The sequence below is a fragment of the Anomalospiza imberbis genome, chromosome 9, assembly GCF_031753505.1.
Source record: "Anomalospiza imberbis isolate Cuckoo-Finch-1a 21T00152 chromosome 9, ASM3175350v1, whole genome shotgun sequence".
NCBI lineage: Eukaryota > Metazoa > Chordata > Aves > Passeriformes > Viduidae > Anomalospiza > Anomalospiza imberbis.
Window position 1 is genome coordinate 1794808 of NC_089689.1, and position 13897 is coordinate 1808704.

The window sequence follows — 13897 nt, forward strand, 5'->3', positions numbered from 1 at the left end:
GTAAAGGTGAAGTAGATAACAGAGAAAGTCTGTTAGTAGCTCAGCTTTATCAGAATTTTAAACTGATAAATTATCCCTTGCTTAGATAAGAACAACCAACACATGCTGCCACGAAGGCAGGACACAACCTCTCTTTTGGCTCCAGGAGTTCAAGTGACAAAAAATTCTGTTTTTCTTAATTGAGAGATACATAGAGTGGTAATGAGGAAGGAAATTTGAAACCTCTCTTCCTAGGGAACTTTGATTAAAAAAGCAACTATAAAATGAGGGACAATGTAACAAAAATTATAACATTGTGTTGATCTGTTAACTCTTTGTTTCCCACATCTTCAAGAAACATATTTAATGCTTCAAGGAGGTTGTAAATTATGCCTGAGAGCACTATCATTCACCAGTTCCCATGAAAATTTTGCAGAAATCAGATCTCAAAATCTTTGATCAATCAAAAGGCCTTTTAAGTTGGCCCTTAATTCTAATTTAAATGCTTATGTCTACATAATTAACTCAGATAGCAAGAGTAAGTGATTAAATCTTCTTACCTACAGAAAAAGTCAGACACGACTACTCCTTGGATATCACTTATTAATCTTTGGGAACCGGATTTAGATTTCATAAAAGAGGAAGAGTTACTCTGTCATGGATTTCATGGAGCTACAGCAATGCAGCTTTGACAGTCACTTCTCAGAGTTTACACCTCTGCACAGCACAATGACAGATTGCTGCATCCAGCCTCAGGAAAGGAGCTCACAGTTTCACATTCCACAACCTGGCTCGTTACTGTTAAGTCTTTATCAAAAACAAGAAACCTATGAATAAATTATGTTACGAACAGAAGTTTTGGCAAGACAAAGACGACACTTCATGCAGCAGTTAATATAAAGAGAGGATAATAGTCCTGCCAAAGACAATAAATACTAGAAGAAATGGCTTTCGGTTTTAGAGGCCCTGAGCAATATTGCTGGCGTTCATTTTAAGAACTGCTTCTACAACACAATTCCCTTAAGATTGTTCTTCAATGTGAAAAGGATGGATGTTTTTGTTTTGGGATCATTCACAATGTTGGAATTGCAAACCACAGGCTTGAACTGAGGTGAGAGTTAACATCACTTTGCCACTAATTTCTTTCAACTGCATCCTTCTCTTTTGTTATCTCCCTTCCCCCCACTAAAAAAAATCTCCAGGCATTACTATTGAAAATATACTCATGTAATAAATCATGTATTTGCTCTCACGTGACTGGTATTCATTAGAGTCAAAGATCCCCAAGATCTGCCCCCAGAGTGTATTATGTTACCGAAACATAGAAATAGCTGCAACACAAAGTTTTGCCAGAAAAAAAAACCCACAAAAGTAACAACAAACTGTCTCTCAGTTGGGCAGAAGAAAGAATGTTCATAAAAATATTTCTGAGGGTTAAATCAAACCCCAAAGTCTAATTAGACAAAACCAGCAGTTTAAACCAACAAGACACAGGATTTTTAGCTAGAAACTTCTAGAAGTATACACTTTTTTCAGTCACCCAGGCAGCTCTCTTTATAAAGAGAATTTTTTCTAGAACAGAATGGAAAAAGAAACATAAACCACTACAAGTTTATCCATTATATATTCTGGCTTTCGTTAAGCAGTAAACAACAGGCTCCTCCATTCCCTCAAATGCACCCCCTTACTGTGCAGTTATTTTGCTTTACTGAATGCTACAATCACTTTGTAGCAGAAGTGACATCTCCTGTGAGAGAGGCAATGCTATTCCAGTGATGTGGTAACCTGACTGAAAAACATTTCAGCCTGAGTGGGGAAAAGGAACACTCGATTCAGCTGCACATCTGGGTTTTATAAAGGGTCCAAAAGCTTAATACTAACGTGCTGCAGGGCTAAAACACAGTTGAGGAGATCACAGCAGTCAAGAAAGAGGACAGTGTTAATCCAGGGCATATCGTGCTCTTCACCACTGCTCTGAAAATTAACTTAGCTCAGCTAATTTTGCATCCCCACAAATTGTGTGTTGTGTATGAGTAAGCAATGACTAAGGAAATGTCAAAGCTATTCCATATCCTGTTCTTTTCCTGAAGAAAAACATGACAGGCAGAGAGGATACCTCCCATTAAGGCCACAACAATTCAACAAGGCAGCTATTTTTTTTTTCAGCAGGAATGAAATAACCTATATGGAATCTAAACATTGCCAGTCATTATAATCACTTGTTACCACTGTGCTGAGCACACATGGCTCCCCCAAATCAATTTACTATCCAAATATCAGTTTAGACATTCAAATATATATCACATATAATAATGTATTCATTTATGTATATTATATTAGATATAATATGAGCATGAGTGCACACCCACAATTTGAGCTGAAAAATGCACAGTGAGCACAAAAACAGCTGTAGATGAAAATACCTGCTCTGTGCCACACTGGTTCTTTTCCAGTGTTTCAGGTTATTCATTGATATACTTTGACCACTGGCTAAAAAGGCAGAAAAAACACTGAATAATACAGACCAGAAAGTGATGCATATATTACAACCAGGGTGAATATAACTCGACTGCTGAAAAGGCAAAAAGAAGTGGCATTGATATTGAACCTGCTGTTGGGTTCCTCACTGCTGGGAGGACAGAAATCGGCAGTGGCTCTCTATAGGTGTCCACCTCAGAGGTGCTGAATTGTCCCTTGCACACACCAAAGGTAAAGGAAACACGGGCTCCTGAACGTGGTTATGAATTTCATCTCAGATATCCAAAATAGCTGGACTGAGCCCTTCCAGTTCTGCCTTCTCCTCATTTGTGTCTCTCTCATACACCTGAACAAAGTTTCAGACAAAGCACGTAGAGCAGAAATGTGGAATTAGGCAGAGAAAAGATGAAAGAGTAGGTGAAAGAGTAAATATCCAAAGCATCCCAACTACATGTCTGATGAGAAGGGAGAGGACAGGGGAACAAGTGATAAGGGATAGAGGAAGGAAAAATGACTGGGAACAGGGGATACAGTGTTTAGAACTGTGGTTTTCACCAGTCCATTATGTGTTACAGGAACAACACAACAGAGGGACATTAGGCTGGAACATTGTCCAGAGCTGTACTAAACTAATTTATAAAAGATCAAATCACTGACTGCAATACTGAGACCAGACTGCCTGGAAAACTGTGCAGCACATAGATGTGGCTCTGAGCAGTCCTAAAACCTTCACAGAGGGGTCCCAACCAAAGGGGGCTTCAGTTAGCACTGCTGAACTCCTGCCAGCCTCACAGTCTTTCCAGACACCACGAATAATGCTAAAAACAACACATGAGGATGATGGGACAAGCTGAAAATGAGCACCGCACTTCAATAGCATGTTCTCATAACAATGGGCACAGCTACTTAAAAGCACAAATCATGCCTACATGCATTGGCCAGAAGGAACAATATTGCTTAGGGACAAATTTTCTTTTTTGTAAATTTAAAATTAAAAAAATGAGTCTGATTGCAGTGGAAGACCAAGAAACTACAGGATTGCAGGACTGCATTTGACCTTGCCCAACCATAAGTGATATTCATTAACAGAAGGGTCACAAACTCCACAGAAACAAGAATCAGATACTCTCACCTCATGTGCTGCTGTCCTCCACCCTCACCTCTTCTGTCCCTACGTTATCCCCATCTTCCTTCTTTCATCCATACCCCAAGCATTCTGCATAAAAGTGAATACAATTGAGACCGTTTGCATTTGTTCACTCTCACTGGCATTTAATAGACCCTGGAGGTAGTTTCACAGGGGTTTTGTGCTCCGATGGCAATGACAGTCTGCTCATACTGCTGCCTGTATCATATGCCTACCTATTTTTAATCCTTTTAAATCATTATTGAGCTCCAAAAAGGGTTAACCTTTGCTGCTGTATGTGCAAAAAAAGCTACAGCAAATCATGGCAGACAATTTTCTCCTTGAGAATTTCAAAAATAGCTATGTACAATTGCCTGCTATTATTTCAACTCATTTATCAGCTGCAGACACCCATTTACTCTTCTGGAGTTCCCTGGATCATATCTAATGCTTTTACAAAGCAGAGATACAAAATTTACAATTCTCCAGACACTTCTACGGCAACCTTTTAATGCAAAAAACTCACACTAATGGCAGTTCAGCCACTTCACCACGTAAATGCAGTCTGGGATGTTTTACAAACAAGAAGCACACAGCTCCTGTGCTACCCACACACTTCATGACCATTTCAAAGATGTCCATCCCATTCAGTGTGAAGAATGGCCTGGCACTACACTGGCACTACACTGCTGTCTGCAGTGGTCTGCAGTGTCTGGAGAAGAAAACAATCCAGCAGAAATACAGCTATTTTCTTTTTCATAGTGGTCCTCCAAATAAGCATTAATGAAGAAGCTGGACTTCCCGAAATCCTTAGTTTCGTCCAAGTTGAAAATCAAAGAATATTGTCAGCTTGTGGAAAATAATTTAATCATGGGGCTGAGTTCATAGACACAGCATGATGATAAACTCATGAAAAATGAAAGTTTATCACTACCTTTGGAAGGCACTTAATATAAACTATGGGTAACAGTTTATTATTGATACTGACTGAGTGGAGCCTGCCATGCTGCTGCCATGATGGCTGAAAGCACAGGATGACCTCGGAAGCTGACTGGAAGCAGTTCAAATCCCACTGAAGAGATGGGGAGCTATTCAGTGAAAGATTTCAAATATTTCAAGTCTAGTCTCAACTTGGCATCAGAAGGAATAGAAATGTCAATGGCTTTCTGGGCCTATTCCTTTCCAAACCGAAATCAAGTGGAAAAGGAGGGATTTGGTCTAAACGTCTAAGACAGAGGTGTGTAAGCAGTTGAGCAGCCCTTAGGAAGGAAAGAAAAAATGCATTGGAGGTCTGAATGGCTTTGCACTGTAGTAGAGGTTCTCCCCAACAAGGCTTTAGCATCTTCCTGGGCTCCCAGAACAACCCAAACCTCCTGTTCTCCTTTATTCCTCTGAAGTTCTGCTTTTGCCAGGAAACAAAACACAGAGGGAACAAATTTCCAGGCCGCAGTGTGGGGAGCCATTCTGGTTCTATTTAACCATCTCGGGAAAAACTCACAGACTAACGCTGCTGCACTTGGCAGCAAGATTCCAAACTTCACTTCCCTCAGCCCTAAACCTGCTTGGCTCATTAATGTTTTGCCTGCTGTTTTATTCAGCCTACGTCCCTTTCGGCTGGTATGGAAAGAAGATCCCTGGAATGCCGTCTTTCCTTGACAACATAATTTCTTGTTCTTGGTGACACATGCAGTAATTAATCTCTGACAGTTCCTCACTGGGGAAAATCTGACTACTCTACTGAGGGTCCCACTCACAAAAATCATTCCTCAGTCTTTCCAAAATTGTATTCTTCTTCCACAAGGCAAGTGCCAAGTGGGAATACCATAAAAAAGCCAGCCCCTACACATGCAATGATACACAGACAAGGTGCCCTCCTGGTTTATCCATGTTGTGCTCTACTTTCTCCCTTGTTGCAATTTTATCTTCAAAAGCCCTTGCCCACCAGCTCACTCTCTCTGATACACTTGTTGCTGGTTTTAAGAAAGTGAAGCACACAACACATTAAACCTCTCCAAACCTTTACCTCTGCCAATTAAACAAGAAACCCCAGCACTGCTTGGACACGTTAGTCCCCTGTGACCCAAATGGGAGAGCTGGAGGGTGCTCATTCTAAAACAGACTCTCAGTGCTTAGCCACCACCACAAAGCAGCCTGAAGGTCACTTTTCTTTTTCATTGGACTGAGACTCCAATTCCAATTCCCTAGCATCCAAGTTTGTTCCATTCATTCTCCCTGAAGTGAGAGAGAGCTCTACAATCTGCCCTGTGCACACCTCTAGGAACTATGACTCTCAGAATCTGCTGGCACCTAGGAAGAACCGAATCATACAGAATTTATTTAGGACACCAGAGCTCACAGTACACATTTAGATTTACATACATTCCTGTCCAGGAAGTTGGTGGAGATCTGCCTCTCAAGACACTGATATTTGCCTCAGAATTCCAGGCAGAAAAAGAACTGCTGGCACCAACTGCATCCTTGCACACCCAGACACAATCTGCATATCCAGACCCAGACACGATCACCTCCAAGTTCGACTTGAGAAGAGCTAGCATTTTCTGTCAGCTGTTGTGTTAGACCACGGGCTAAGGCAGATTAAAAAAAACTAAAAAAAAAACACACAACAAAATCAAACTAAGTACAACAGATCGATTCAAGAGAATGAGTAACAAAGAAAAAAAAATTACCGGAGAATAAGACTGGTTGCCTGCAGGGAGAATATCTTAAAATCTACGGTAAAGTCATAGTTGGCAAAATTCAATAGATCTGGTAAACATCAAAGATAAAATTCAGCAGAATAATTCCACCAAGCACCATTAAAAGAAAAATGGGACCAGCAGGGTTACCAGTGAAAAACAATGCCAGGCCTAATAGCACTGATCTACCAGAAGCAATTTATTATGACACCAGAAATAGCTATTTTCACAGTGGATGCTTGAAATGAAAACTTTAAAGCTTCTTTAAGTCTTGAGCTATAGCAAAGTATTCAGCCAGCCAGCCAAAATAGCTGAAGGGAAATAGGAAGGCCACATGTGGAACTAATTACTCATGTAGAGGCTATGACAAAGAACATTTCTCCAGACTTTTCATGGGGGCTTCACTTTCAGGAAGTAACTCTAATTACTGTTCAAGTCTCAGCAGCCTGCATGCCGCTGACAGTTCCAAGAAAAAATGAACCTATTTGCCCTTTTCTTGGTCTGAAACGCCAAAATAGAAAAGCACAACTAGAGTTATTAAAAAGAAAGAAAATAAGCACTGGCTTATTACACTAGCTTCCTTAGCAGAATGCTTTTTATAAATTCTGTTTTTCAGTCTTCACAAAAGAGCAAATTCTGTATCTACATTAACTCGCTCTCTGTTGGCTGCAGCGAAACTGTACATCTTGACTTTTTACAGCTTTTCCATACTGGGGCCCACTTCCTGCCCAGTTGAAGAAAAAAATCTGGCCTGAAGATGAAATGACTGCTTAACATTACACTAAAACATCTGGTACCATTTTATACACAGACCCATGTCTGAGAGCAGGCAATTCTAGCGGTCTCACCAGCGGCACAGTGCATACCCAAACCTCCCCAGGGTGACATCATCCCATATATGGACTCTCAGGCCCAGCCCTCCCCCTTTTCCTGGTCCTAAATTCATTGCCAGATCCCCAGTCTGCTGCAAATGTGCCACGTCAAGACTGGAAATCACAGCACTTCAGTGTGTTTCAGTGAGTGCTGCAGAGTGTGAGCGAGAGCCGAGCACAACCCGTGATGCAGGAAGGCAGTTTTTCCCCGAGACTAAAAGAGGATTTAAAATAAATAAATAGACGCGTCCGGAGATCCTGCTCCGTCGCCCCAGTGTTCAGACTACCTGTTCAGGACAATGCTGTTGTACAGTAGTCTGCACATTGGTTAGACTGGGCAAGGCAAAGCGGCGGCGTGGACTATTGGGGACGCAAGTTGCTCTTTGCCAAGGAGAAGACACTCATTGCTCCTTTCAGATCTCATATCCAGTATTTTTCTTCACAGGTTTTGCACACTAGGGAATAAGAAACGCTAAGGGACACTGTGAAAAAGGAGGACTGCAGAATAAAGCGGGGAAGACTTTCTGGTAAGGCCTGCTTTGGAAGAACACCTGGCCTATGACCTGGCGAACCTAGGTGACTCCCCTCCCCCCTTCCTCCAGTCATCACTGCAAGAAAGATGGAGCTCTGATGGTGCACTAAAAGCCATGCAAGAAATGAGAGAGGTATATTGCCTAGAGGTACACTGCCTAGAAAAGTGTACAACACTAAAGCTAAAGTCGGTCATTTCTTTTTTACTAATTTTTTTTTTTAATTTAAAATAAAGCTTTATTCCCCAACAAATTAAAAAGGTAAATTTAATTTTTTTTACTTGAAGCTGTTAGTATAAATATTTAAGAAGTATATAATTTTTCTTTTCTTAGGCTTGCTAGAAGTATGTATTCTGAATAGCTTCTGTTGTGATCTATGATCTGAAGATCAATTTTTTTAAAAATTATTTTTGCTTAAAGTAATAAAATACTAGAAAAGAATGCATGAATAATAGTTTATATTATTGTAAAATATATCACCTCTGGGAAAATTGTACTTAATTTTTTATATGCAGTTGAGACTTTGCAAGTAACTTATGCTAGATGTGCTAATGAAAACTGGGAGAGAAACCATAGAAAAACTAACTACTCCATGCTAGGCTTCTGCCATGTAGAATACAAAATCTTTGATTGTCAGGAAAAATTACCTTTTAAAGTTCAGGATGTGATGGAAAAAAAGTCACTCAATAAATAAAAGGGAAGAAAGAGCTTTCCAACCCAATACCTGGCTGGATATTGCATGGGAATGATCAGGACCGATTGATTGTTGCCGCTCTCATGTGTACTTTGAATCGCTGATAATTCTTCTACCATTCAAAATGATAAGTTACTTTGTCCTGAATCCCACTGATAAAAATGGAATTTGTAAACCAATGCAGAAGTTTGCTTTGGTGAATTTCCAGCTGTCCTGGTAGGGGAAAAAAACCCTCAGGCTGAATGAAATCCCCACGGACAAAATAATACAAAAAGTCTGGGCTGCAATTTGATACCAGCCGAACTCCAGAGTCAGCTCCCCTAAAGTTAACAGTAGTAACAAACTACTGCAACCGGAAAAAAATCCCACCTATATGGTGCTCATTATTGCCAGGAAGGCTTGGAATAGCTGTACTGTAAAAAGAATTAGCATAAATGTGCAGCCGTTAATATTATAACCAGCCGACTTTGCAGAAGGTGCACGGTATTTTAGACAGCCGTCATGCTGTAATTTCTTTATTTAAAAAATCTATATATTATGCTGACCCTTTCCATCGCTCCTTCAATAATCAATAGAAGAGCTTTTGGGGAGAACTGGTCATGTAGCGTTGGTGTGATGGTGCCTGGACTGGCTGCCTTAAAGCTTACAAAGCAAGGACCAGCACTGTCATTTCCCTCTGCCTCCCAGCAAAACTTTTATTTTGATCAAAAAACTCTTTTTTAATCTATCTATACACTTGTAAGTTATTCAGCCTCTTTTTTTTTTTTTTTTGGTTTTTTTTTGCAGAAGATTATTTTTAGAATTAACTTAGTGGGGTTTAGTCCATTGTAGTATAAGCAGATGGAATTTTTATTCTCATTCTGCTTTGAAGTGGAGTTACAATACACACATAAATGTGGTTATTAAGAGAAAATCTGTAGCAACAGGAAGAAATTAAAGGAATGGAAGTAGAGTCAAACTGGCATTAATATTTCTCAATCTTTACGTATGATTGCTGTCTTAGGCATCACAAATCTGAAAAGTTTTATGACTTAGATTTTGCTTAAGCGGTAGAAAAATGTTTCCAAATTTTGTTAAGAAACTCACCCAGTTTTGCTTTCAAGGGGAAAAGGGGAATATGATCATTTGCACTTTTTTTTTTCTCTAACGTTTACTTGCAAAGCTACTGTTTGTTTGGTTTTTTTTAATTCTGATCTAGAAATTAAGGAAGGAAATACTGTTATCCAGGGAATAATAGGCTCTCCATGAGAATAGTGTTGCAGATAGCCTGTGTTAACTTTTGCTAAATAAGCAAGGACGATGGAAACATATGGAACGAGTGTTTCTCTTATCTCCAGTCCACTATTTGCATTAATCTTTATTTTAAATGACCTTTCTGGATTTAGGAAGTGATTCCCCTCCCATACACCCATGACTCTTCAAAGTTACATTTTTAGACTGGAAGGCTGAGATCGAGGAGGCCCCCTTGGCATGGGGCTTGGAAAGGAGGCGGGGGGGAAATGCAGAGTGCAAAGCAGCAGATATGGAAAGAAAGGCTGCATTGTTAGCAATGAATAAGGAAGTATATCGACCTCGGCTCAGTAATCAAAACATTTTCAAAGTGAATTAAGTGATTCCGTGGTTCTTAAAACACTGCTGGTTTAGTTGAAACAATTCCTAGTTGGTCATAGCCACAGAGAAGAGATTTCAGTAGCAATAAAACAAGATGCTTTAAACATGCATGTCAACAAACACAAATAGGTGGCATATAAATATTTCAAGAGGAAAAAAAAAACCACCAAATATTACTTTTTGTAATGAATAAAAAAAGAAATTAGCAGGACCGAATGCGTACTAATCATGGTGACAGTTCTCTAAAGCCAGGACGATACCAATGCTTAAGCCTGTTGTGTGAACTGATAAATATTACCATAAAATGCAGATTAAAGCCAGTAGGAACATTTAAATAGGTGAGTGTTCCAATATAATAGACTTTTTTGCATCTTTAGGAAGTGTATTTTTTTAAATGCACTCAAAAAAAATTAAACAGGAAAGAGGAAGAAAATATTTCAAACCTTTTCTGACTATTCCTTTAATGTTAAAAATAAAAGGAAAAGAGAGAGAAGGGTGGGGGAAAGTCAGCTAACTTTACAGAAATAAATATAGATCAAATAAGTATCCAAATGTGAAAAAAACTAGTTACTTTTTTAAAAAACCATGTCATTTGCCATCTTTCTGCCTTGTCATTAAGCTGCATGTTGTCTCCTGTATGACCATTGCCAGTGCTATTTAATGCATCTGTATTTTCAGAGCATGAAGACACTGCCACCCGCCCCACGCTCCTTGCCCCCCTTCCTGTACTATCACTGTGCCTCCAGACCACCCAAGTATCATTTCTAGATGGAAAATATTATAACCAAAATAGCAAAATACCTGCATAAAAATTCCAGGCTTCTACATAGAATGTTCATTATCATCTTTCAAGTAACTTTACTTTTTCTTGTAAAAGGCTTTGCTTCCTGATATGTACTTTATTTAGGGAAAAAAAAAATCTTAATTGAAATACTATTAAGGGTCAGGATTAAACCTACAAAAAGACAGGAAATGCCAGAGTTAAGAATGAAACTTTCCTGAATTATTTTACTGTAGTTCTGTACTGCATTTTACACAGCATTGCAAAGCAGTACCTAAAAATAAAAGCCCTCCCTTAAATAAAGAGTCCTGATCACAACTGGAGGGAATAAATATCTCAATTCAGTTTCCAAGGTACCCATATTTAAAGTCAGGTCCTTAACATACATTTCTGTAAATATAATACTGGCAATCATGAGATTTTTTTTTTATTATGAGTATTCTAAAATATTCAAGTCCTTTACTGACTCAGTGTGTCAACCAGACAGCACACAAAAATGTTAAGCCCTTGAAGCAAGTTAACTACAATTTCAAGGAATTTCAGTTTTTAAATGAAAATCAAGTGGAAATATTAATCTAGTCATGTCTAGCAGCACCCAGTGAATTAACTGAAGGGAAAACAAACTTGCCTCTGTCAAGATGTAAAGCTTTTTGCCGATTCTTTGATGAATTCTCCTTGTGTACAGTTATTAGAAAGACAGCACCAAGTTTCCACTTACGATTTTCCTCCCAGCACAACCTCCCTGACAGCTGCTAACTGAAAATCTATTCTAGAAAATCCATACTTCTGCTATTCCAATATTCTGTACTATAGGTTGCCAATGACTTTGACTGTACAATTCTTTGTTATTTCAAGAAGAATCCATAACAGCAGGTCAGACCTAATTTTCTTCCAGACTAAAGATTTTTCATTACTTCAGCAACTAAATGCAGGAGTTAAATCTGATTAAATCTATGAAACAATCAGTGTATTATATCTATTTTAAAAATACTTCTAATTTTCCACTTCTGTTTTTCTTCAAAATGGTAAAGCAGGCAGCAAGAAATGGAAAGTTAAAACACAGCCTTAAAATTTTACTTTTAGCTATAAAAATATAAGTAAACATTTTATAAAGACAAAGCATTTAATATATTGGAATTAATTTTTCATCTCTGAATTAATTAGCCATTTTTTGTGGTTGATTAATTAATTTAAGACATCTTATTCCACCTTGTTAGGCTTAAGGAAAATTTTATTCATATAATTGATAAACTTAACTTGTATAGTCAATTTATTTATTAACTGAAACGTCTATTATTCTTTACGGCAAAATTATTAGAGACAGAACACCTGAATAATTACATATTGACTTATTATTAGTTTAATATAAAACCTCAGCACTATCTCCACCTTTAATCTCTGGTAATTTATAATCAGTTTTCAGGCTTGTTTGGCTGCTACTCTGAATGGGGTATGTTTGAGAAGGGTTTGAAAGCACAACTTTGTTGCTTACCTATGGTGGCACTAGCGAGCAACAGAGATTCAAGAACACCATTACAAACCAGAAACATTTAATCTGTAGAGAAAATTAATACAATTATTCTATTCCCCCTTTAAGGTTCCAATGGGTTTTATACCTTCTGAAACAATACCCCAGAAATGTTTCAAATGTCACTGCAAAGTTGGATTACAGTCACTGTGTGTAGAGACAGTGTATAGAGAAAATTCAGCAAAGCAGCACATTTTGTGATGTGTAATGATGCTATTTGCATGCTTTTGATCTCTAGTATAGTCCGTATTTGACTGAAAAAAATTTACTGAAGTTTTATGAGGTCAATTTATTTTGTCAGAAAGTACAGATTTTGAGACAAAGCAAAATTTAAATAACATGCAAACCAAAATACTAAAAGGAATATAATACATGTACAGCTATCACATATTAGCAAAATCGATCCAAAGTGCAGTTTTCTTTCCAGCACATTCCCTATAATGGGGTTAATGTGCAAGTTGCAGCCTCCATTTATACAGAAGGATTTTTATTTTTAACATCCCAGATTATTGTACTTATCTGCGCCTAGAAAATATGCACTGTATAAACATATCCTTTATCTTGAACTTCAGTATTTCTGTGCTTCCATGAAGAGTAAAAACATCTGGTTAAATTACTATGTGTGAGCACAATGTGTAGGCAAAACCCTGTACAAATTGCATATAAAATAAACCACGGCTTCGGTTCTTTTTGCTTTTCCAAATGTTCAGCGTGAGCAGTCTGTTGAAATCGCATCCCTGATATGTGTCAGCACAATGATAACTCATGTACCAAGCTTCTTTTCTGAATAAAATCAAGTTCTGTTCTTGTTCTGCAGCTGCCAATGTTTTAAAGTTTAATTCTGTTATGTGTGTTCCCCCCAACAAACACTCCCTAAAGTGGACTGGCACAAAGTGTTGCACAGCAGCGGCGATGGCTCCAAGGGACTGGCTGGACGGAGTTGTCATGTGTCTGCCTGTCTACACTTGCTGTGCAGAACATCCTCTCACCTGTACAGCAGGCACAGACAGGCAGTCGCATGACAACCCAGCCTGAGGGACAGCCGCCAGTGGGACCCCGCTCTGACAGCCCAGAGCATCTGCAGCACCAGCTCCAGCCAAGAGTCGCTCTGGACCTCAGACGGCCGGTCAGTCACCAAGCCCAGAGTCAAAGCAGCACTGCCTGTCAAGTACAATAAAACCCACTGCTGAAATTCTTACTGTGCTTCCTATAGTACTCTTTTCCTAGTTGTTCTCACGAGCTCACTAACAGTAAGTTGGATTTATCCGCAGCCCTGCGGCACCGCCGTATGTTCTGTCCTCCCGTTTGCTTCCCAGGCATCGCTCGATTCTTGCTGTGTAAAACTCCCCGACATTCCTGCTCGCCACAGAAGCCAAGAGCAGCTTACTGTGTGGCAAGTTCATTCTGTAAACATACACAATGGCAGACCTTAGAGGAACTTCTCTCCTTTCCACTCTTTCACCTCCTCCCTTATTTTTGTAAGTTCGCTCTCAAATCTCACATCATTTTACAACTGGGAACAAACAGTGAAATTATAATACAAACTGCATCCATCACTGATGTTGACAATAGTATCGTTTACAATTGAAACAGGATGGAAAT

At 39.0% G+C, this 13897-nt stretch overlaps 1 protein-coding gene and 1 long non-coding RNA gene across 3 annotated transcripts in view; one reads left to right on the forward strand and one right to left on the reverse strand.

Annotated features, from left to right (window-relative positions):
- DNM3 (dynamin 3) overlaps positions 1 to 13897 on the reverse strand; it is a 167062-nt gene that overhangs the window by 100205 nt on the left and 52960 nt on the right. The gene's annotated exons all lie outside the window — the stretch shown is intronic.
- LOC137479067 (uncharacterized) lies at positions 7067 to 7941 on the forward strand. The gene is made up of 2 exons (XR_011001952.1): positions 7067 to 7295; positions 7597 to 7941. It is a non-coding gene; the product is annotated as an uncharacterized lncRNA (long non-coding RNA).